The 26,285-nt window shown below is 43.6% G+C and overlaps 1 long non-coding RNA gene across 3 annotated transcripts in view; it reads right to left on the minus strand.

The window, feature by feature from the left end:
* LOC147018424 (uncharacterized) overlaps window positions 1–26,285 on the minus strand; it is a 53,525-nt gene that overhangs the window by 21,959 nt on the left and 5,281 nt on the right. The window contains exon 2 of one of the 3 annotated variants that reach the window (XR_015062379.1): window positions 20,203–20,252. The exons of the other annotated variants lie outside the window; for them this stretch is intronic. This is a non-coding gene — a long non-coding RNA (uncharacterized LOC147018424). The remainder of the gene's footprint in view (window positions 1–20,202; window positions 20,253–26,285) is intronic. 3 annotated transcript variants of the gene reach the window in all.

A 26,285-nucleotide genomic window follows, 5' to 3' on the forward strand; every position in this document is an offset into this window, starting at 1 on the left:
TCTCCTCGTTCGACTCTCTTCAGCTTCTCCAGCTACTGCAGGCTTCGGGCTCCAGACTTCCACACTCTCTGACTGACGAACACGGTCCTTTTATCCCCCCCGTAGCTTCGCCTTTGACCCCCTCCCTTTGACCTTTCACCTCGCTCCCCATTGGCCCGAGAAAAAGTGGGCGTGAAGGCTTTTTGATCCACAAATTTGCATATATCGATCGTTCTGGAGGCGGGGCCAAATCGCCCCTCGCTCACCGATTGGACGGCAAAAAGTGGGCGTGTGTCGTTTTTGATCCGTTTTTGAAGCACAAAATCCGTGATTTTGTACACGCTGTTCGACGCGCGCTCTGCACGAATCCAACACCGGTACCCACAGCGGGGCAAGAACGGTGGCGATGCTACGGTTGCGAGGTGTGACGTGAAGGTCGTGGCGGTTGTGGTGAAGCGGCGTTGTGGTTGGTGGTTGATGTTGTGCTTGTGGTGGTAATCATGGCGGTTGGTCCAAAATAAAGATAGTAAAAGAAAAACGGCTATCCCGAAGAGTCGCAGCTCGCATAAATGACATGTATTCCCACTAGACAACGGGTTTGGGCCTAACTACACATGCACTTACCGAGATACCTCACCTAAGGGACCTGAATGGTGGTTTGCGAATTTGGTAACCACAACAATATATACTCCTCAAATCAATAACGGTTAAAGCATACTTGTATCCCTTATCATAATTGAGTTCAATTAAATCAGCAGACCAGATATAATCAACTTCCTTGGAATAAACCTTTCTTCTATGAAGCTTTGTGATTATTCATTTACGTAATTAATCAGCTAATTGCTCTTCAATGTTAATGACATCATTAGAGCCTACAAGTTTTTTGAATTTCCAAGCCCAAGTTTCAATTTAGCACTGATCATCTTCACGATGAACCTATCAACTTTTTCTCTCAAGGTTGGATTTTGTATCAGAGACAAATTATATAACATTTCTCTATCGGCTTCATGTTTTTCTTCCAACGTTGTGCTATTTCCATAATCAAAATTGTGCCTCATTCACACTTCATCAACCCTATTGATAGGTTTGCTCCATGGTTTAGGATTGTCAGCCTCATCTAATCTTGCATTGAAGTTTGTTCCTGGACCACAGAAAGAATACCCTGGTAGATGTAATTCCCCTGGTATTCCAGTAGTTGTAAATTTACTTCCTGATAAAAACTTTTGTATATCTCCCCCACGTTTGTGTTTGGTGAATTCACTCTTTTTTGAGCCACACAACGAACATGTACCTTTTTGTATAACCCTATTATTTTTACTTTTAACATACGAGATATTTTTACTCTTGGTTTTCTGTTTACATTTTACACACTAACTCATTTATTTATGAGAAAAATTCCGACAGAGTGCGAAAACCTTTTTAGTTTCCAACATGCACATTTGAATCTTAATTTTTAAAACATAAAGAATCCACTGAAATATCACCCGTCAATGCTCCAGCCGCACTGAAACCAGCAAATAAAGGAATTAGAAATGGGAGAAATCCTCCACTCGTCTCTCTTATTATATATTTCTTCAACATTGGTTTTGACATTTAAATTTTGAGCCAGTATCGTTCAAGATTTTCACCTGTTCTCTTGTGAGCAAAACATCAATTCCAACTGTTCCTTTTCTCTGCATTGTATTAACGTTAATCATACAAGCTGTTAGTTGGCACTTTACTACAATTTACATACAACTGATGAAGATTGATTTGATAAACATATACCCCAGTTGGTACTTTGCGACTCATTTATTTATCAAAAAAATTATGTGAGACTAATCATAACACCATTATCTGTATTAATCTGTAATTCTGTTTATTCCAAAAGCAAACAATATGCATCAACTTCTTCACTCTCTCCTCTTTCAATGTATAGGGAAGTATCCACTCGATTAGACTTTATAGTTTTATTTTGAGCACTCAGGTCAATCGCATAGATTGTATACAGACTTTTAAATGCTGTCATATCCAAAATAGGTTCTTTATTTTCATTACTTTCACACACCTTTTGGTAAGACTTGTATGTTTCAGCATAATCATAATTTTTCCCCAATTAATTTCCAATCTATCTCGTGGATAAAATGTTCCATCCAGAGAAATGTGAAGTTGTTTCACCTTAGCATTATCACTCAATGCATTATTCTTATCAGTAGCAGAATCACCATCTGTTTTTTTTTTTAATGAGCCACAGATATCGTGGCTTTCCTTCCAAAATACCTAAATTCCACGTGCAAGTGGTTTGGTTCAGTTTAACGTGTTGCCATCTTCTTTTAAGGTATGATACATTGAGTGGCTTCTTTGAGTTAAGTCTTCTATTCAACATCTCTTCTGTTTTAAGATTAGGAGTATATTGATGAATGTACCAACTAATTTCATCAATAACAAATTTATTCTGAGCAGCAAAAGCATTAGCCACACCAAAAAGCAATCTATTTTCATTATCATTCCTTTGCAGTTGAAATCTAATTTAATGACCATACAGAACTTTATCATGATCACAAAATCCAAATATACCTTTAAGAGGAACGGCCACAGTAAAACTATTACCTGCTTTTGTATCATCATTATACACTCCTTTCCTTTGACTATATCCAGGGTCTGTGTTTGTTCCCATTGACATATCAGGAATAAAACCTTTGACAGCCCCCTTTCCCATTCTATCACTGAATGAATATAGTGTAAATTTCATAATTTCAGATGTGGCAGAGACATAATGAACCGCTTCAACTTCTTGTGTTCCAATGTATAAAGGAACACTATCAAACATTTTCCAGAAGAAATCATTTACGAGTGTAGCGTTTGTGTTATTCGCAGCCTTCGTGAATGTAAATTTACACAAAAAGAAACTTTCGGCGAGATTCAAATAAGTTTGTTGATTATTTATTTCAAAACTTTTTGTTCCATTTGCATTCCAGTCTGTTCCAGTTATTGCATTTACCATGAAGTATTCTTCTTTTTCAGTGGAGTTTGAGATGATAATGATATGATTCAAATTGGATACTATCAATTGCATCCATACTTGTATTTATTTAGGAAAAGAGATGTTAAAACTTTTGAAACCCTGACCCAAGTATTTGAATTATTTTCAGTCGTTCTTGGGGAGACAACTGAGTTTTGGCTTTCTTAATTTCTTTTATTGCTTGTAATTTATGAGATTCCTTTTGGGCATCTTTTATACTCTTTATAGCACCCTCTACATTTCCCACAGCAGAAGCAGTTTAATCAATTGTCTTTATGTTTAATAATAGTTGAACCTATACCCATGAGAGAATCAATTATCCCATCTCCTTTTTTTCTAAATTGATATGCGACACCGGCGACACCCCTTTGTCTCTTAGGTTTATAGTATCCTCTACCAAGATACATGCCTTCACCCTTGTAGTATGGGGAAAGGAACATCCCATCCCCTGTAATTATTTTATATTTTCCCAACTCGTGATTCCTCACAATAACCATTGTATTTATTTATGGGAAAACTTCACGTGGGTGAATTCTGATGGATATAATTTCTCCATTAAAAGAAATCATGCGATTATCTTGGTCAGTTATCCTAGAATTTACTCTGTATATGGTTTTTCCTGACACAGGGAGAAAAACCAGATTATTGGGTTCCATATTGAATTTATAACCAATTGGGGTTTAGTATGCACTGAATGAAAATATTGTATTTGTTCTTATTCCATCATTATAAGCACCATCAAGCAAATCACAGTGAATTAATACCAAATTTATGCTTGAGGATATTTGAATAACATTATCACTGTAAAACATCCCATTAGTTTCAATCTTTTTTGAGGAGAAACCCAATAACTCTCTAAATGAATTATCAATTGTGAGATGAACCTTGCAGTTATTTTTAAGTTTATCGTTGTTTTTGAAGTATGTTTTTGAATATCTATACCAATATTTTTTGGTTCATCGCCCTGTTCTTTCATAAGACGAGCAATTTCGGAAGATATTTGAGAAATCTCATATGCTCCGGGTGAAACTGTTATCGTTTTGTATCCACTTCCCGGATTATAACTAAACATCATTTTTCTCCGTGATATTAAATAAGGTATTATAAGTTTCCATGGACAATAAAGACGCCTCATATTCTTTTGTTGCGTCAAGTTGTAGTGGGTATGGGAATGAAGATGTGTGGTCGCTTGTTGTGAAATTAAAACGAAGGATTGTGCTTCTCATCTTATTTAATATGAGACAAAATGTCTTTGCAGTGACATTTATTAATTATTTTCATGTTCATCAACTGGTCTAAAATGGCTGATGCTTCATTTAAACAATTGTTATTTCCAGCGTTCTTACTACCTAACAGCAATAACAGTCTGTTTACTAATTGTGATGGGTCATTTGGAAGAAAACTAACACCTGAACCAAGGCTACTTAAAGCCTGAATAATGTGTTCCTCCTTCTCATATTAATGAACCCTGTAATTAAGAGAGTCCAGCAGATCAACATATACATCATCCTTATTTTACATATCCAATGGTTTATCAAAATACTTTGATTCATCCCTCACAGTTGAACCTTGTTTTCCATCTTTTGTTTGAAGAAACATTAATCTCAGAGTTAGTTTAATCGGGGGTTGGGCAAAACTCAAGAACCTTAATTCATCATTAAATATCAATCCCTTTTCTTGAACAAGATGGAATATTGCTGGTTGTTATGTTGGAATGAGACCTGCTATGGTTTTTGAATCCGTTGAATATTCATTGTTTTGGAGAGTATTCACAATATAATCAGGGGGTTGATTAATCTCTGCCAGTTGTTGAAATAATCCTTCCTCATCATATTCTAATTCTCCTATATGCTCGAATTCCTCCTCCATCATTTGACTGAAATCTTTTAACATTTGAAGTTTTTTAGGAGTATATTCTATTGTGGGAACTGTGGAAACATCTATAATTTTTTTCTTGGGAAGTTTTTAAAAGTGGTTTATAAATTTATCTTGTTTTCTTTCAAATGCTTCTTCACCCATTGGTTTCTGTCTGCGTTTCTTCTTTATGTCTTCCTGTTGTTTTACAACTTTTGAAACAAACTCTTGATGCTCCTTAAATCTTCTTGCTCTTTCTTTTGCATCCATTTATTTATTGGAAAATATCATTCACTGAATTATAAAGGTCAACAGGGAAATTTTCCTTTTCTTCATCATTAAAGTAGATGTGTTCAAATAAATCCTTTTCTTTAAATATTTCATTAAATTATTTATTAACATTAATACGAGTTGTAATTTCTTCTTCACTAATACTTGTATCTCTGCTTTTCATACATTTGCGTTGAGTTTCTTCATAAACATCAAAACTGAATGATAAAATCTTAACCCCACTCAGATGTTTAATAATTTGTCTCATTCCTTCTGGATTAGTTTCTAATATCCCAAGGCCACCAGATTTTAGTTTCTTTAACTCACTCTTACAATGTGAATATTTTGTTATGCCAAGAGAAACCTCCTCAAATATTTGACCTTCATTCCTCAATCGCATATGTTCCTCTACTGAAATATAGCAATAATCTTAACTTTCTACTTCTCCAGGTCTTATTGCTATAGTTGTTGTGGATACAATCCGAACTACATGGCGCTTTTTAAGCAAATTTGCAATATTCTCATTTGTACTTGTACATTTGTACAAGAACCTTGATTTATGAAAGATTTTTCCAGAAGAAGATTTACCCACAATATTTATAATAATAGTTGTCATTTATATGTGTAATTGTTTATAAAAAAAAATATATATATATCCCTTAATATCTCATCTTGTTTCACAACAATATATTTATATTTTTCAGTCATGTGCTTCATATAATCCCCAAATTCCTTTTTACTAAATAATGTAGAACAATTGTCTCTCCAAAAATTGTTTATATCTATTGAATTTAACTTGAATAAAATAAAAGTATTAGCATTGTTTCTTATTGAGCGATGAGGGAGTTGAAAGTATTGTTGTGGTTGACCAAATTCGCAAACCCCCATTCAGGTCCCTTAGGTGAGATATCTCTGTAAGTATATGTGTAGTTAGGCCCAAACCCGTTGTTTCGAGGGAATAAATGTCATTCAGTCGGGCTGCGACTCTTCAGGATAGCCGTTTTTCTTTTACTATCTTTATTTTGGACCAGCCGCCATTACTACCACCACCAACCACAACGCCGCTTCACAACAACAACCACCAACCACAACGCCGCTTCACAACAACAACCACCAACCACAACGCCGCTTCACAACAACAACCACCAACCACAACGCCGCTTCACAACAACAGCCACGACCTTTACCGTCACAACTCGCCACCATCGCATCCCCACCATTCTCGCGCCACTTGTGGGCACCGATACTGGACTCGTGTAGGGCGCGCACCGAGCAGCGTGTTCAGAAACATCACAGACTTTCCGAGAAAAACGGATCAAAAATGACTCACGCCCACTTCTGTTCCGTCCTATCGGCGAGCTGGGGTGATTTGGCCCCGCCTCCAGGGCGTTGGAGTGAGGACGCTATATGCAAATTCATGGATCAAAAAGCATTCACGCCCACTTTTCCTCGGTCCAATGGGGAGCCAGTTGGAGGTGAAGGGTCGGAGGTAAAGGGTCAAAGGTGGGGGAGCGAGGCCACGGGGGATATAAACGGCCGCGCTCGCCAAACAGTTCGCGGTTCGGAGGGGAGAAGTCAAGAGTGAAGAGTTGGGACGAGCCAAGAGAGGAGACGGAGAGGGCGATTAGACGGAGCTGTGGAGAGGTGGCGGCGGCAAAGGCGGACGAGGGGGTGCTCGCGTCGGTGCCGGGAGCTGCAGAGGGAGAGGCCAGCAACGCGGCCGAGGTCGAGGAGGAGACGCTCGTCGCGGGACCCGAGATAGGGTGATATCCTCCTCCCCCCCGAGCATCAACAACCCCCTCCTGTTTCCCCCCCGCGCTGAGATAGTGCGACAAGGGGGCCCCTTTCCCACCCCCTACCAGACACTGTCCGCGAGGCCCGCGGAGTTGAGGCGCCACCGCCGCTCTGCGTCTCATCATCAGACGGGTAGGCCCGACACGGTCTTGGCCCCAGGCCCGCCTACCCCCCTCATCCTGGAGGGTGGTTCTTTTTCTTTTGCTTTGGGTATACGTGTTGGCGGCGCCGTCTGTGAAGTAAAATTGTATAAGTGTTGCCGTGTGCTCGGTAGTCGGATAGCTCTGCATTGTGTTTCTCTTTTATATTTGCTTTTTGTGTAATATTGTGTTTCTTCTCCTTTTACATGTGCTTTTGGTGTAATTGTATATGTGTGCTTCCCGTTCATCGCGAAATAAATGTGAGTTATGTTGAACTGTTTTCCCGCTTCGCTTCGTCTTTTCTTTCATTGAATCTCCATCTTGCTTCACGTAAAGGGTTGGTCGTGGGCTAAAACGCCCGGTAATTAATCGAACCGTCGAGGCCGACGAATAACACCGCTCGGTTATCCCGATAGTACGGAACGGGTCGCTTAAAGTGGCCCGTGTCCGAAGTCGACCTGCGGCGAGGTGCGATCGCCCGGTCTACCCTCCGTGTGGGTACTTAGGTAGGTCGAATTTGGCGAGCAACCCTATCCCACGCGGGGGCCGATTGGCACGATCGTGGTGAGACCGAAAGGTCCACCCGTGACTAGTTCCCGGCGTTAGTCCGAGAGGGTCACGACTGAATTGTCCGTCCGGTGGGCGACGTGCCGCGATTCGAGTTACGTGGCCGTCCGCACGCCGGCGGGCGCGAATCCGCAACAGTATGATAGACTAAGATAAATACAATTACAAGAAGAATGTCTCCCTCTTGTGTAGTAGCTGTCCATTACCGTTTGGTTTCTCTCATGAACACAATCATCAAAGATAACGAGGTTCTTTTTTGATTTATCCAAATCTTGGGGAGAAGGTATATCATCCGTATTATCACTAAGAATACAAGTTATCGGTTTTGATTTATTTTTAGATCTCTGTGTATCACAAAATAATTGTATTATATCTTCAATGTTGTAATCATTTCGTTTGTTTTGAAGTTAAAATAAACCGATTATATCTTCTTTTTGAAGACCAGCATTAAAACCTTGTGAGAGTAGTTGATACTCAGGTTGAAAACTCGACTTTGTGAAAATTATTAAATAATCATAATCTAAAAACTTGGGAGTAAGGAGCATCTTTAAAAGTAAGCAGGTTTTTCCACATCCACTTGAACCAACTATGAGACATCTTAATGAATTTGGAAGATATTTATGGTTGTTAAATTTTATCTTATTTTCCAAAATGGGTAAAAAAAAAATCATTCATTTATATATTTGGAAAATAGGTTATTTCATTTATTATTGGCTTTTTTAGAAACTCTATATATTATCCTAAGTTCAGGTTTAATTTCAAGATAATCCATTATTTTATTTATACAATATCTTTTGTTGATATTTCCCTGAAAATGGCAATCGTGAATAATATATAACAACAATCCTTTGAACATTTCTCAAATACGTTCAGTTTCTTCCATTGTAAGGAAAGGTGTGTTATCACCCTCATACTTTACATTCATTTCTCGAATCAATCTTGTAAAGTAATTCATTTTTGGTGTAAATCTAAAATAATTATATTCCTTTTTATATTGTTGTGGTTACCAAATTCGCAAACCACCATTCAGATCCCTTAGGTGAGGTATCTCGGTAAGTGCATGTGTAGTTAGGCCCAAACCCGTTGTCTAGTGGGAATACATGTCATTTATGCGAGCTGCGACTCTTCAGGATAGCCGTTTTTCTTTTACTATCTTTATTTTGGACCAACCGCCATGATTACCATCACAACCACAACATCAACCACCAACCACAACACCGCTTCACCACAACCGCCACGACCTTCACGTCACACCTCGCAACCGTAGCATCGCCACCGTTCTTGCCCCGCTGTGGGTACCGGTGTTGGACTCGTGCAGGGCGCACGTTGAACAGCGTGTACAAAATCACGGATTTTGTGCTTCAAAAACGGATCAAAAACGACACACGCCCACTTTTTGCCGTCCAATCGGTGAGCGAGGGGCGATTTGGCCCCGCCTCCAGAACGATCGATATATGCAAATTTGTGGATCAAAAAGCCTTCACGCCCACTTTTTCTCGGGCCAATGGGGAGCGAGGTGAAAGGTCAAAGGGAGGGGGTCAAAGGCGAAGCTACGGGGGGGGGATAAAAGGACGGTGTTCGTCAGTCAGGAGAACGAGAAGGAGTCAGATCGAGAAAGAGTCAGAGGGTGTGGAAGTCTGGAGCCCGAGGCCTGCAGTAGCTGGAGAAGCTGAAGAGAGTCGCGAAGGGGAGAGTCGATCGGAGAGTCCAACGAGGAGAGCCCAAAGAGGAGTCCAGGGTGGAAAGTCCAGAGGCGGAGAGGCGGCAACGGCGAAGGCAGACGAGGGGGTGCTCGCGTCGGTGCCAGGAGCTGCACGCCCGAGGGAGGCCGGCAGCGCGACCTGGCCGAGGTGGAGACGCACACCAGGGATAATAAAGATCCTCTATACCCCGAGCATCAGCAACCCCTCCTGTTTCCCCCCGCGCTGAGATAGTGCGACCAAGGGGGCCCCGTTCCCACCCCCTACCAGACACCGTCCACGAGGCCCGCGGGTTGCGGGGCCATCGCCGCTCCGCGTCTCATCACCAGACGGGTAGGCCCGACCCGGTCTCGGCCTCAGGCCTGCCTCATTCTTGAGGTATTTCTTTTCCTTGGTTTTGGGTATGTGTTGTCGGCGCCGTCTGTGAAGTAGAATTGTATAAGTGTTGCCGTGTGCTCGGTAGTCGGTATTAGCTCTGCACTGTGTTTTCACTTTTATATTTGCTTTTTTGTGTAAATGGAATTGTGTTTTCTTTTTTTTGTGTGCTTTTGGTGGAATTGTATTTGTGTGCTTCCCGTGTGCCGCGAATAAATGTGCTTTATTGTTGAACTGTTCTCCCGCTTCGCTTCGTCTTTTCCCCCATTGAACCCTCATCTTGCTTCACGTAAAGGGGCTGGTAGTGGGCTGAATACGCCCGATAATTAATCGAACCGCCGAGGTCGACGATAACACCGCCGGTTATTCTGATAGTACGGAACCGGGTCGCTATGGCCCGTGTCCGAAGTCGACCTGCGGCGAGGTGCGATCGCCCGGTCTACCCTCCGCGTGGGTACTTAGGTAGGTCCACCCGGCGAGCAACCCTATCCCACGCGGGGGCTGATTGGCTCGATCGCGGTGAGACCGAAGGTCCACCCGTGACTGGTTCCCGGCGTTAGTCCGAGAGGGTCACGACTGGATTGTCCGTCCGTGGGCGACGTGCCGCGATTCGAGTTACGTGGCCGTCCGCACGCCGGCGGGCGCGAAATCTGCAACACTGGTGTCAGGAGTGGGATACAACCATCGCCCCTCCTCGCGGCACTGGTATCGGAGAACAGGAAAACGGGCTCTCCTGTCTCCGGCCAAATTTACGGGAATCGGTCCAGGGTGAGAGAAGCGACCCCCGATTCCCTCCAAATTACGAGCGAGCGAAATTAACCCTTCACGAGAAGCAAGATGGGCGTCTCAAGGCGAGCGGGAGCCGGGGGTATTAGAAATGTATATGTGTAGTAATGTAAAATCCATGGTCCAGGATGGAATCCTCGAGCAGGAAATGTTGATTGTGCAGGAACACGGACTCGCCCAACTGAACCCAGAACCTGAGGTGGTGGGCAGCGGCCGCGGTGTATGACACCTCCCCCCTCCACCAAAACCCTTTTCCGACCCCTGCCGAAACGGCTCACCCAAGCGCACCCGACATGACCCAGCTATACACCATGCTGGCAAAAATGTATGCGGAAACGACAGCGAAGATGATTGCGAACATGAACAAGCAAATGAATGAAGTGAAAACGACGATGGATACAAATACAAACGAAATGAAAGGCATGAACGAAAAGATGGATACAAATACAAATGAAATGAAAGGAATGAACGAAAAGATGGATACAAATACAAATGAAATGAAAAACGAAATGAACAAGCAAATAAACGGAATGGAAGCAAACATGAAGGAAGAAATGAAAGAGCTACGGGGTGAGACGCAGAACATGGGCCGATGCCTGCAGGCGGGCATGAAGGCCGTGACCAGGGAGCTGGGAATGGCGACTCCACGTGTGGGAGCAGGCGAGCTGGAAGGGGGTGCAACGGCTGACAGGCCCGCGGTGGAGGCGGGTGAAAAAATAATTCGGGGGGCGTGTTGGGCAAGGGTCGTGACAGAGGAATCGACGGTGACCAAGAGGGAAAAATTAAATGGGGAGACCAAAACGTGTGAGACGAGACACGAAATGACGACAACGGAAATAATAGTTGAGACAAGGGAGGTAAAGGGTGAAGAGTTGGCAGAGACACGGGAGATGGGAACGATAGAGGGAAGACTACACGAGGAAGACGGGGTAAGTGACGCACACACACACAGAGGTAGTGGAGGATAATGGGGGTGAGCTGGCGGACCGTGCAGGGACCCGGTGCGAGCAGCTGGATGGCCTCCTCCAGGAACGAGGGGAGGGAGTATGCCCCCTCGAGGCGAGTCACGACCAGGTGAGTTCGGTCGTGCTTTGCGAGGTTGAGAGGACGGGTGCTGTGGACGGGTGCACGGCGAGCTTGGGGGGTATAGAGGCCCCGGAGACCCTTGTGGGGACACAAATCCCCAGTGTGGTTGTCCCTGTGTGTGTGGTGCAAGGTGTGAGTGCGTCCCCGTGTGTGGAAGCGACCCCGTGTGTGAGTGGTGTGGTGGCGATGGAGCCAGAGTACGTGCTTCCCAGCACGCCGTGCGTGGGTGAGGCACCGTGTGTGAGTGAGGCACCACGTGTGAGTGGTGTGGTGGCGATTGTGCCGGTGTACGTGCTTCCCAGCACACGGTGTATGGATGAGGCACCGCGGTTGAGTGCCCCCGCGTGTATGAGTGAGGGACGTTGTGTGGAAGAGACCGCGTGTGTGAGTGTCGCCGTGTGTATGAGTGAGGTACCGCGGGTGAGTGCCCCCGCGTGTATGAGTGAGGCACGGTGTGTGGATGAGGCACAGCGGTTGAGTGCCCTCGCGTGCGTGGGTAAGGCACCGCGGGTGAGTGCCCCCGCGCGAGTGAATGGAGCACCACGTGTGAGTAGTATGGTTTGTGTGAGTAGTGAGGCACGCGTGAGTGAACGGCCGTGTGCAAGGTCGCTGTGTGCCAGGGAGACCGTGTGTGTGAGAGAGCGGTATGAGAGGGAGATGTCGGTCGGCATGCGGGAGCACGCAGCCGCGTCTCCCCGTGTGAATGTGATGGAGTGGACTGTGTGCGTCGTGACACGCAGGTGTGCGTGGGTTGAATGGAAACGGAGACGGCGACATGAGAAGAGAGAAAGCCGAGTAGCGGCTGTAGTTGTTTCGAGGACCGTGCCGGGTTCACCCAGCAGTGAGCACGCGGTTCGTGCTGTGCAACGCACGAGACCACCACGTGCTCGCTTGCGAGAGTGAAGTCCCGGTCCGGAAACGCACGCGGTGGATTTGCCGATCCCGCGGACGGACAAAGTTTAGGCAGGTAAATGGATTTGGACCGGACGGGTTCTCCACGCGATCGTGTGTGTTAAGCTCCAACGGGCAAAGCACATGTGTTCGCGTGGGGAACCCCTCGAGACGTCGGGCTTGTGTTTTTTTTTTTTTTGCGCACGGTGACGTCATGGCTGCACGTGTGGTTGGAATCCGGCAGGAGGGGTATCTCTGCCGGATGGTCCCGTCCAAGGAGGGACGAGGAACACGTGCAGCTGCATGACGTCACGGGCAGGTGCAAAGTGCGCGAGCTCTGAGTTGCCGCGCAGGTGCTGCGCATGGAAAAGGAAAAAGCAAGCCTCACTTTCGGGTGTACAGGATTCCTGGGCAAGGGGTGAAAGACCCCCTTATCCTGGGCACAGGATGGAAACTAGTTAGGGGGAAGGGTTAGCTTAGCTAGACCGACTTCATGGGGCAGGGGTAAGTCCTCATGGAGTCCGTGGAATGGATTAGTTAGAGGGATTGTAACCAGATTTAGGTTGGGAAATAAAATGATTTATTTTGGAGACAGTGACAGACTTGTGAATGTGTAGAGGGGACGTAGTTTAGCTACGTAGGTTAAAAGGAACGTGCTGTAGTTTAAGGGACGACGTGGGAGCACGAGTTAGTTAGGGGATGTAGTTAGAAGGATGGCAGAGTTCAGCGGTGTGTGTGTTGAAGAGTTGGTGAGTTGTGAGGTGAGTACATGTTGAGTGAGTGAGGCCAGCGGGTCTGTGTGTGTGGAGCGAATGGGGAATGCATGGTGCGATGAGTGATTGGGGGGAGGAGTGACTCCCGCCCAAGGGACCCCGGGGTCAGAGTAAAGTGAGTTCGCTGGGTTAGTCAAATTGAAAAATGGAGGTCGTTTTGCTGTTGGTGGGAAAGTAGGCTCGAGACCCATTTGGAGGGGTGCAGGAGCCCTGTTGACGGGCTTGGGAGCGTGGCTGCGAAAGGTGAGTATCGCTGAGAGGGTACCCCGGGCACCAGGCTAGTCGGCCGCGGTAGGCCATGGGCCCATGGGGGGCCGGGATAGAGTAGTGGGCACGGGTGCGCCTGCTTGGTGCGGGGGCCCGGGGCGCCATTAGCCGCCTGGGCAGTGTTGTGGGCACGGGTGACCCTCGGAAAGGGGCCCGGGAGGCCGGCCTGCCACGTGTGCGTTTCAGGGGAGGTGCCATGGGGGGCACTCCCCGGTGTTAGGGAGCTGGTAGGCTCGGAGGCAGTGTAGTGCCCGGGGGTGCCATAGCGGGAGAATTGGCAGAGGGTCGTGCCTGCCAAAGGGAGCCACGTGTCCCAGCCAGGAGACCGTGTGAGGGCACGGAGCGAAAATTGGGGGGCGAGGCCAGAAATTGTGAGGACGCCAACACAGGCGACGGGAATCTGGGTTGTTAGAACCAATAGTTTAAGCGAGAGGCGCTTGTTGAAAGCCCCGGGGTAGTTTAACAGTTAAATGGTTAGGGTAGATTAGGAGATGTACCCCTCCGCACCATCCATCCCCTCGCTGTCGTTGTGGGCCGCTGGACCCACCTTGGTTATAGATCGCCGAACTCTGGGGAGGCCATTCTGAGGCTTCGTTGGGCCTCGACACAGGACGTTAGCTCTCCCTTATTCCCCTCCGGGAAGGGAACGTAGGGGTTGGGAGTAGGCTAGGTGACAGGATAGGTTAGCCGAACAAGGACGATAAAGGGGGTTAGGGGACGATTTATAGAGGGGAAGTAAACATAAAAGTAAAAAAAAAAAAAAATAAGTTGGGGCTAAATTGGGGTTTGACAAATTAAGGGAGTGGGTATGTACAGTGACAGGCAAAGGCGATAGGTTGGGAGGGAGACAGGTAGGTAGGTCCGAGCCCGCCTTCCAAGTGGCCAGCACCACCGCACTCCCTCCACCAACCTCCACTGAACGGCAAAGGCTGGCCAACTTCATCGGCTGGCCGTGTTTTGCTTCAAGGCGGAGGCCGGCCAACTTCATCGGCAGCTGTGTGCTGCAAGGCCTGTGCCGGCCAGTTCATCTGCTGGCTGTTTTTCTTCGAGGCCTGTGCCGGCCAGTTCATCTGCCCGCTATGTTTGCCTGCAGCGGCCTTCTTCTGCGGGCTGTGTTTGCCTGCTTGCCTTTGCCATGCCATGCCCACTGCCCACGTTCACCAGCCCCGTTCAATTTTTGCTTTGCCCCCCCCCCTGTTCATTTCCATGTGCGCCAGGATCCGCAAGGCAACAGTTTGCAAGCTGCAAGAACTGCCCTGTTGGCAGCTACAACACGGGCCTGCAGTGGCGGCCCGTGCACCGTGTTTGTGTTCATGCATCCATTCGTTGTGCTCATTGCGTGTGCCACTTGAGCTGGCACGGAGACTGCGTTTGTGCAGCCCATGCACCGTTGTGTTTCTCTGCGTTCAGTTCAAAAGGGAAGGCCTTGGACTGCGTGTGAGCAGCCAGCCACGTTCCCTGTCACCTGCATTGTTTGAGCCAGAGACTGCATGCGGGCAGCCTGGCTCCCTGCTAACTGCTTTCTTTTGCAGAGTTCAATGATCCTGGGCCATGGTTTAGTGTAAAATTTGTAAGTTAAGGTTAAGATGTACTGTAAATATGAGTGCGCCCCCGGCATGTTTGTCTTAGCGCCGGCAATTTTATTTAAGTCGTCCGTATGAGTGAGTTTGTTTAGATAGTTACGCAGCCCTCAGGTTATTTATTTTGGGGACACGAATACCATGAATGTCGCACTCAGGGATCCGTAGGTAAAATGTACTAGGGGAAAACTACACATGATGGCACACGAAAATTTGACGACTCGGGACCAGTCTGAAAAAGGGGAGGGGGGTAGTGTTGTGGTTACTAAATTCGCAAACCACCATTCAGGTCCCTTAGGTGAGGTATCTCGGTAAGTGCATGTGTAGTTAGGCCCAAACCCGTTGTCTAGTGGGAATACATGTCATTTATGCGAGCTGCGACTCTTCAGGATAGCCGTTTTTCTTTTACTATCTTTATTTTGGACCAACCGCCATGATTACCATCACAACCACAACATCAACCACCAACCACAACACCGCTTCACCACAACCGCCACGACCTTCACGTCACACCTCGCAACCGTAGCATCGCCACCATTCTTGCCCCGCTGTGGGTACCGGTGTTGGACTCGTGCAGGGCGCACGTTGAACAGCGTGTACAAAATCACGGATTTTGTGCTTCAAAAACGGATCAAAAACGACACACGCCCACTTTTTGCCGTCCAATCGGTGAGCGAGGGGCGATTTGGCCCCGCCTCCAGAACGATCGATATATGCAAATTTGTGGATCAAAAAGCCTTCACGCCCACTTTTTCTCGGGCCAATGGGGAGCGAGGTGAAAGGTCAAAGGGAGGGGGTCAAAGGCGAAGCTACGGGGGGGATAAAAGGACGGTGTTCGTCAGTCAGGAGAACGAGAAGGAGTCAGATCGAGAAAGAGTCAGAGGGTGTGGAAGTCTGGAGCCCGAGGCCTGCAGTAGCTGGAGAAGCTGAAGAGAGTCGCGAAGGGGAGAGTCGATCGGAGAGTCCAACGAGGAGAGCCCAAAGAGGAGTCCAGGGTGGAAAGTCCAGAGGCGGAGAGGCGGCAACGGCGAAGGCAGACGAGGGGGGGCTCGGGCCGGGTGCCAGGAGCTGCACGCCCGAGGGAGGCCGGCAGCGCGACCTGGCCGAGGTGGAGACGCACACCAGGGATAATAAAGATCCTCTATACCACGAGCATCAGCAACCCCCTCCTGTTTCCCCCCGCGCTGAGATAGTGCGACCAAGGGGGCCCCGCTTCCCACCCCCTACCAGACACCGTCCACGAGGCCCGCGGGTTGCGGGGCCATCGCGCTCCGCGTCTCATCACCAGACGGGTAGGCCCGACCCGGTCTCGGCCTCAGGCCTGCCTCATTCTTGAGGTATTTCTTTTCCTTGGTTTTGGGTATGTGTTGTCGGCGCCGGCCTGTGAAGTAGAATTGTATAAGTGTTGCCGTGTGCTCGGTAGTCGGTATTAGCTCTGCACTGTGTTTTCACTTTTATATTTGCTTTTGTGTAAATGGAATTGTGTTTCTTTTTTGTGTGTGCTTTTGGTGGAATTGTATTTGTGTGCTTCCCGTGTGCCGAGAATAAATGTGCTTTATTGTTGAACTGTTCTCCCGCTTCGCTTCGTCTTTTTCCCTCCATTGAATCCTCATCTTGCTTCACGAAAGGGTTGGTCGTGGGCTGAATACGCCCGATAATTAATCGAACCGTCGAGGTCGACGATAACACCGCTCGGTTATTCTGATAGTACGGAACGGGTCGCTTAAGTGGCCCGTGTCCGAAGTCGACCTGCGGCGAGGTGCGATCGCCCGGTCTACCCTCCGCGTGGGTACTTAGGTAGGTCGAATTTGGCGAGCAACCCTATCCCACGCGGGGGCTGATTGGCTCGATCGCGGTGAGACCGAAAGGTCCACCCGTGACTGGTTCCCGGCGTTAGTCCGAGAGGGTCACGACTGGATTGTCCGTCCGGTGGGCGACGTGCCGCGATTCGAGTTACGTGGCCGTCAGCACGCCGGCGGGCGCGAATCCGCAACAATATTTTTAATTATCATTAATTAGAAGATAATCACAGAATATACATTGTTTATAGGCTTTTGACTCTGTGTTTAATCCCACTCTATCACATGCAGGACAATTCTCAAATTTGTCATTGGAGAATCAAGGAATTCAAGGGGCTCAAGATCTAGTATACTATTCATATTTATAAAGTAAAACTTTGGTTAAACTAAAATTCATCTTCGGTACTTTCATAGTCATCTATAAAACTACTTTCATAACTTTCGTTTGAACACAAACTCTCGGTATCATAACGGTCTTCTGTTCCAACAGAGATACGATCATCACTTTCATAATCTTCCAAATCTTCAGTTGAATAATGACATATTTCATTAGTCGAAAAAATATTACCATCAATATCTATATACTTTTTTTCATTAACAGATTCAACTTCTACATTTTTATACTAAAGGTAATTTTAAAATGGGCCTTAACTACGATTGAACGAAATGTCATTTCACCTGATATATTAACATCCTTTATTTCATCAGGATTTACATCTTTTGGGTTGTTGAAAAAAATGCAAATTTCTCCTTGCATATTTCAGATGGTCTTATCTTTTCTTTCTAAAGCTTCATCCATAAGGTTTTTCTTTTTGATACTTTTTCTTGTTTCATTGCTTTTTCTCGTTTTGTATATATTGCCAGAAGGAGAGGAGAAACTTGTTAGAGCTACTTTAATTGATGTTATTCCATATATACTAAAAGCCCTTCCACTGAAGGAAATTGAAGAACTCATATTATTCACCATAATTGTTTTTATCCAATAGTTATTATATTTATCTTTATTCAATTTTACATCCTCGACAAATTTCTCAGTATCTTTTACAAATGAAGAGATTGATTGAAACTTGTCTTTTGTGTCTTGATACATTGTATTTATTAAGTGAAAAAAGTTGGAGGATAAAATGTTTTTAAGTACAGATTCACCTATAAATTAAAGGAAATTTTCATCAAGAAAATTTTATTTTAAGCAAAGTTTTGTTATATAAATATGGTGAATACAACGTACTGCGATGTTTGCAAAAAAGGAATATAAATATTACAAGTCTGAAGACGACGATGGTTCACGAGCTGTATTTGACGATGTAGATTGTTTCAGAAGTCAAGGATGAGACAATGTGATAATGTTTGACCAAGTTATAAAAATGATCAACATGATGTGGTACGGTTGACAGGTTATTAGCTGCAAAATGTCGAAAACCCGGTTTCGTTCAACAACTTTAAAAATTTGACCTTTGCATAACCTTTAAAGGTCCCAAAACAATGTTGTGGACATTAAAATAAGGAAACAGGATACGTACTATAGCTTATTGGAGTTAGTTCGTCGAAGAAGGCCGAAAACCCGGTTCGAGTCCCACAACTTTGAAAATTTGACCTTTGTGAACTGTAAAGGTCAAAGGTCAAGGATTACGACCTTTGGTGCAAAACTTCCTCTGGAACATTCCAGGAACAATATAACGTCATATAGGCTATATGGCATTTCGCACTCCTCGGATTATCCATACTATGATGAAATCAGCGTAAAAACAAACTTGAAGGGGGGCGCCATGGGCAAGGTGTTCGAGATAGAGCAAAATGGTTTCAAGACTTAAGGTGGGGAATGACCTCAAGATTACGCATAAAAATATTCTCATCCTAGCTCTCAAAGTTTTGGCGGTTGTATGATTTTTATGTCAAAATTCGCAATTTTCTAAGTTCGTGACCTTGTGACCTTGACCTTGGGATGAAAATGAAAAAAAAAAATCGAGCTCCGTGGGGCTATGCAGGTACCATTGTGCTAACCAAATACCGAAACCCCTGCCAGATTCGACAAACCCCCTCGGAGAAGATAGATTTTTATGTCAAAATTCGCAATTTTCTAAGTTCGTGACCTTGACCTTGGGACGAAAATGAAAAAAAAAAATCGAGCTCCATGGGCTATGCAGGTGCCATTGGGCTGACCAAATACTGAAACCCCTGCCAGATTCGACAAACCCCCTCGGAGAAGATGGATTTTTACGTCAAATTCGCAATTTTCTAAGTTCATGACCTTGGGATGAAAATGAAAAATTGAGCTCCGTGGGGCTATGCAGGTGCCATTGGGCTAACCAAATACCGAAACCCCTGCCAGATTCGACAAACCCCCTCGGAGAAGATGGATTTTTATGTCAAAATTCGCAATTTTCTAAGTTCGTGACCTTGACCTTGGGACGAAAATGAAAAAAAATCGAGCTCCATGGGCTATGCAGGTGCCATTGGGCTGACCAAATACTGAAACCCCTGCCAGATTCGACAAACCCCCTCGGAGAAGATGGATTTTTACGTCAAATTTGCAATTTTCTAAGTTCATGACCTTGGGATGAAAATGAAAAATTGAGCTCCGTGGGGCTATGCAGGTGCCATTGGGCTAACCAAATACTGAAACCCCTGTCAGATTCGATAAACCCCCTAGAAGAAGATGCAAATTGAAATTGGCTACCCCCTAAAAACACTTTTTGGGCGTGGCTCCGCCCATAATGGGAGCATCACACCCATTCTCAGGAAAACACAACTAGATCATGATGTGAGCCTCCCACCAAAACTTTATCAGGATCGGATCAAAACCCAAGGAGCTATGCTCGGGACAAACAGACACAGACACACACCAATAACGAATATAGTGGTCACTTATTTTTTCGTTAAAATATTTTTTTCGTGAAACAATAAAAAACCACCTTCAAACCAACAAACACACATTCAATCTTTTCAGCCAAATATCTCCACTTGACCAAGAAACAAAACATTGTGATAGATGTGATAATGATATGCTTCAAAAATATTATAATAAACACCTTCAATCACGTAAACACAAGAACAATGAAGAAAGGGAAGGTGCCACTAAATTCTCCATTGAAAACACTGATGGGGCATTTAAAGGGCATATCAAAGTAAGATTGTTTTGCTTTCAAGACCCTGGACCATCTTCAATCATGGAAGCTGTTGATATGGTTAAACAAAGCTGATATGGTTAATATGGTTAAACGAAGCTATAATTAAAAACACATAAGGTGAAATGAAAACTTTTAAGTTTTATATGGGAGTAAAATTGAATATGGTAAGACAAGGCGATGAAACTACTCCCTATATGAAGACAAACCCTCACCTTAGCTCATCATTTCAAGATTTTGTAAGACGTGATGTTTACGATGAACTCTGGAGACAAGAACAAGATATTGATAACACTGTAGTAAGTCGTGGATTTACGATTACAAAAATAATCTTTTTAGATATACACATCTTAAAATCAGATCCTCTTCAAGCTTCTTCTTATATTGATTTATCAAAAGAGATAAAACTTTAAAAAGCGGTTGTTAATATTAAAAACAAAGATAATAAATGTATTCTATAGTCTGTTATTGCTCACTTAAATCCTCCACAATGGAATCCTGAAAGGGTTGAACATTATAAAAAAATATGAGAATACATTAAATGTTTAAGATTTAAAGTTTCCAATGTCATTGAGAGATATTCCTAAATTTGAGAAAATGAATAATCTATTTGTTAATGTATATGGATTAACGGATACAAACAAAGTTCAGATATTAAAAATTTCAAACAACTATAAAAATGATGAAACACATTGACCTTCTCTACTTTACTTCAAAGGAAATATCACATTATGCTTTCATCAAAAATTTATCAACATTAGCCAAATCACAACTATACAGGAGAAAATGTAAAACGTATCCTTGTAAGAAATCTTAACTCCTTTCATACAAAAGAACGATGAAATGAACATTCAAAATATTGTAGTAATCATAAATAAACTGTAATCAATTTACCAAAAGCAGGTTCAAACATATTCAAGGATTTTAACAAATCTATAAAACTTCCGTTTGTGATATATGCTGATTTTGAAAGTATCCTTGAAAAGATAGATACTGTTTCTCCAAATCCAAATAAATCATACACAAATAAATATCAAAAACATACTCCTTGTGGTTTCTGTTATTATATCAAATCATCTGTTGGTGATGAATACAACAAGTTAGAACTTTATAGAGGAAAAGATGCCTCAGAGGAGTTTGTAAGACGTTTGGAAAAAGACTGTATAAGACTAAGAGAAATAATGGTTAAAACCTATAAACCAATGTCATTAACAAAGGGAGAGAAAAAAGGAATTTAGAAAGAACAGCATCTGTCATACTTGTGAGGAGAAAATTGAGGGAGAGGTCAAGGTTAGGGATCACTGTCATCTTACTGGTAAATACAGAGGTCCAGCTCATTCCCGTTGTAATCTAAATTATAAGCCTCCCAACTTTATTCCTGTCTTTCTTCACAACAACGCTCACTATGACACACATCTATTTATAAATGAACTTTCAAAGACATCTGGAGATATTTCTGCCATTCCTAGATCAGATCAAAAATACATCTCATTCACAAAAACAATTCATACATCCCCCATAACCCATATCAGATTTCTTGACACATACAAGTTCATGGCAAGTCCATTATCTAACTTAGCATCAAATATTAAAAACTTACCGAATCTTAAATCACATTTCTCAAATCAAGAAGAGATTGATCTCTTATCACAAAAGGGAATATATCCATATGACTATATGGATTCATTTGAGAAGTTTAAAGAAACACAACTTCCTTCAAGGGAAAGTTTCTATGGCAAGTTGAATAAAACTCATATTTCCGATAGAGATTATGCACAAGCTAAAAGGTTTGGGAGAAGTTTAATAGAAAGAATCTTGGAGAATATCATGATTTGCATCTTAAAACTGATGTATTGTTATTGGCTGATGTGTTTGAAACTTTCAGAACAGTCTGTCATAATAAAAAAATCTTATGGATTAGATCCCGTTCACTATTACACAGCCTGGGTTAGGCCTGGAGTGCTATGTTAAAAATGACAAAACAAAATTTGGAATTAATCAGTGATATAGATATGCTTTTAATGAAAGAGAAGGCTAAAAGAGGAGGAATATCTCAAGTATGTTCCAAGAGATATGCTAAAGCAAATAACAAATATCTTCCTGATTATAATAAGAATGAGGACAACTCTTACCTGATGTATTATAATGCTAACAATTTGTATGGGTGGGCTATGTCTCAATGTTTACCTTATGGAAAACTTAAATGGGTTAAAGAAAAACATTATGAAAAAGTTTTACAAGATATTGTTGTCTCTTCTCAAAAAGAATTGGATGAGGCTGAAGTTGGATATTATTTTGAGGTTGATTTAAAATATCCAGAAGAACTTCATCACAAACATAAAGCCCTACCTTATGCCCCTGATAAAGAAAGTCCAAGAAAAGAATGGTTAAGTGATTACCAACAGTCATTCAATATAAAAGGTAAATCTCCAGAAAAACTACTAACTACATTAAATGATAAAGAAAGTTATGTTTTGCATCAAAGGAACTTGAGACAATATTTATCTGCTGGGTTGACAGTGAGGAAAATTCATCGTATTTTCAAATTTAAACAAAGTCATTGGTTAAAAAAGTATATTGATTTTAATACAAAAAGGAGAAAAGAAGCCAAAACAGATTTTGAGAGGGACTTTTATAAATTAATGAATAATGCTGTATTTGGAAAGACTATGGAAAATGTTAGGAATCAACAAAACATAAGACTTGCTCCATCTTGGAAACAGGCTTCAAAGTTCATTAATAGACCAAGTTTTGAGCGAACAGAGGTGTTTTCAGAGAACTTTTGTGCTATTCATTTGAAAAAAGAGAGTATTGAAATGGATAAACCTATTTTTATAGGAACATCAATTCTTAACTGGTCAAAGTCGTTAATGTATGACTATTACTATAATAATTTAAAATCAAAGTATAAGGATAATGTGTCATTGTTATATTTGGACACAGATAGTTTTATATTAGAAATTAAGACAAGTGATGTATATGAGGATATGATTGATAATATTGATATATATGATACAAGTAATTATAAGTCAGGTGATGTGTTGTTTTCATCAAATAATAAAAAGGTTATTGGTAAGTTTAAAGATGAATTGGGTGGGAAGGTCATGAGTGAATTTATAGGATTGAGAGCAAAGTCTTATGCTTTTACGTATATTGATAATAATAATAACATTGAAAGGTGTGATAAGAAGCTAAAGGGAATAAAGAAAAATATAATCAAGGAAACAATAAACTTTAAAAACATTATTACAGCGATTTAACCTTAAAGAAGGAAGAATACAGAAAAATGAAGACAATAAGAAGTCATAAACATCAATTACATACAGAAGAGATAACTAAGAAAGCATAAGGAGCTTTTGATGATAAAAGATATATTTTAGAGAATGGAATCAATAGTCTCCCTTATGGTTATAAGTATAAGTGTTAAGACATTGGGTTGGGGATTTTAACGTGCTACCGCCATCTTTTTACTGATTTATAAATGATAGAACCAAGCAATAACCAAACCAAAGAGTGGAGATTAATCAGCCTTGGTATTTAAATGGAAAACATAAAGAATGTGAGAAATATCAAATGTCTTATTGAAGAAATAACCAGGGTGAAAGTAGATAAAGCAAATAAGCAGATAAATTTAATTACAAATAAGTTGGAGGATGTATAGAAAAAAAAAATCCTTGAATGGACTGAAAACTTTGATGATTATCAATTGAACAATGGAAAAAAAGTTTACTACAATCTCAAAATGATATGTGCCTCAGGAGGTGGTCAAACAAGAGCATTGAGAGAAGTTTATCATTTCATCTCTGCGCAACAAAGAAACATAAACCAAGAACTAAGTTCCAAAGTAATCTTTGTGAATATACTCAATGGTGATGAATGTAATAGGAAAATTAATTTATTCCCTAAAGTAGAACATGGACAAATATTCATTGGTTTGCTCTTGAATGGAATTAAAATATGAAAGGAAAGAAGTACTTTAATCAGTAAGTCTCAATTATACATTTGCTTGTATGGGAGGGGGAGGAAATCAGTCTCCTATTTTGGGCTCGAGTCAGAAAGTTTTTTTTCCCTTTCCCCCATTCATTTGAATGGCTGCCTCAGCAACCCCATTTATCCTCTACTGGCACCCCCACGAAGACAAAGAATGCTCCAGAGGGCATCCTGATTCACTAAATCAAACGTTTTGCAGAGATCAACATGGACTGCATGCAGCCCCTGCCGAAATTCTCGTCTGCGTTTGGTGAGGACCCGAAGAGCAATGATATGGTAAATCATTGACCTCTTTGGTGTAAAGCATGACTGCTTTGGGCGTTGCTGCTCAAGCAGATGGTGGCGAATCTTATCAAGAATTATCCGAGCAAAGATCTTGCCCGGCACTGAGAGCAGCGTCACCCCTCGGTAGTTGTTGCAGTCTTGGCGATCATCCTTCCCTTTCCATAGAGGGACAACAAGGCCCCTCTTTCAGTCAGTTGGGATGATGCCTGTTTTCCAGGCAGAGCACAGAACTGCATGCAATGACATGAGTAAAACATTTCCACCAGCCTTGAGAAGTTCAGCGTGGATGCCACAGATCCCAGGAGCGTTTCCCCATTTTAAACGGTTCACCACAGCCTGTGTTTCCACAAACGAAGGCAGTTCACAGTTGATTGGAGGGTCAGCAATAGGGATAGTAACACCTGTGATGTCCAACTTAACAGCTGGAGGCATCCTGGCTCAGTACGGCCGCTCAAAGCAACCGGCCTAGCGAACCTTCACTTCGGACTCCTCCGTCAAGAGCCCACCACCATCCACTATAACTGCTGTACACCAAGGGACTGTCTTGGAGGAATGCAATGCAAGAATTCCCCTGTAAACAGGACAAGAATCACTTGATCACAGGTGATGCTCTAACCCCTCAGATTCCTTGCACGTAGGCCTCCTTGTCCACCTTCAGCTCACGTTCAGTTTTATGCCTCAACTCGCTGAACAGCTCAGCTTTTTTTTTTTTTTTTTTTTTTTTTTTTTTTTTTTTTTTGTATACCTTGGTCGAGGCTCGTATGAGAGCTAACACACAACTCACAGCAAGGAGGCATGAGACAAGAGGGGCGGGAGTGGAAGGGACAAAACATTGGGGAACAGACACAGGTGAACTGTGGAAGGGAGAGGGATGGGGATGGGACGGGGAACATGGCGAGTGGAAGATGGACATTAAAGGGACTTTCAGGGAGGAAAGCAGGAGAATTGAAGGAAGTGGGCTTGGGTGGATTATCGGGGGTAGAAAAGATCGAGGATTTGGATGGGGGAAGATAAGAGGTGGTGGTGAACAGCTGTTTTGAAAGCCTGGAGGGAAGAATGGGAAAGAATAGAGTGAGGAAGTTTATTCCAAAGGCGGGAAAAAGAGGAATGAAAGAGTGAAGATGAGCAGTGATTCGTGATTTTGGTAGTTTTACCAGAAGGGGGTTGTTGGCGGACCTTGAGCGACCTGTGGAAATGTGGTTGGGACAAATCACAGAGAGAGCAACGGGGGGCAAGGCTGGAGAGGAGTCGGTAGAAGACAGAAAGACCACCGACCAACCTGCGGTGATTGAGTGAGAGGCCCAAAGACTCAGCTTCATTGCCGGAGATGCCAATGATCTTAAAAGCCCTGGTTTCGACAGCGTGAAGTCGAGAAAGGTGGGAGGCAGGAGCACCAGCCCAGAGGGGAGAGCAGTACTCCATCAGGCTACGGACAAAAGCTTTGTAAGTGGTCAGGAGCTCAAGAGGGCCGAGGAAGGACTTTGCACGACGGAGGATTCCCAGTCGGCGACTGGCTTTTGAGGCAAGGTTGGAAATGTGACTTTCCCAGGAAAGGTCATGGCAGATAGTGAGACCCAGAAGCTTGAAAGAAAAGACTTCTTCCAGAGGATTGTTGAGAAAGTGGATGGGGGGGTTTTGTAAACGGTCCTTTCGAACCTCGAACAGCTCTGCCAATAAGCCTAACCCTACAACTCTAGTCAATGGTATTCAGTGTCCCTTGAGACACAAAATTCTTCTTCGCCCTACCGTGAGTTTCAAGACATTCACTGGCAACAGAAAGAACAGTGGTCTTGAAGGCATTCCACAAAGCACCCAGACCCTCCAAATCCCCACTCAGCCTGTTCGCAAACTCCTCAGCTATCCTCTCATCCTTGAGCTTGCAAACATCCAGCCGAGGCTGGGATCGTACCATTCTCCCAGATTTAAGCTGTAACATCAGAGTTGCTTGACAAAAAAACCTGTGGTCGGTATTGAGGAACGGAGCACTCTGGTAGACCCTGCAGTTATGGAGCATCCTCCAGCG

The sequence above is a fragment of the Eptatretus burgeri genome, chromosome 10 (genome assembly GCF_056783735.1).
Source record: "Eptatretus burgeri isolate ZD-2024b chromosome 10, Ebu_testis_v1, whole genome shotgun sequence".
In the NCBI taxonomy this organism is placed as follows: domain Eukaryota; kingdom Metazoa; phylum Chordata; class Myxini; order Myxiniformes; family Myxinidae; genus Eptatretus; species Eptatretus burgeri.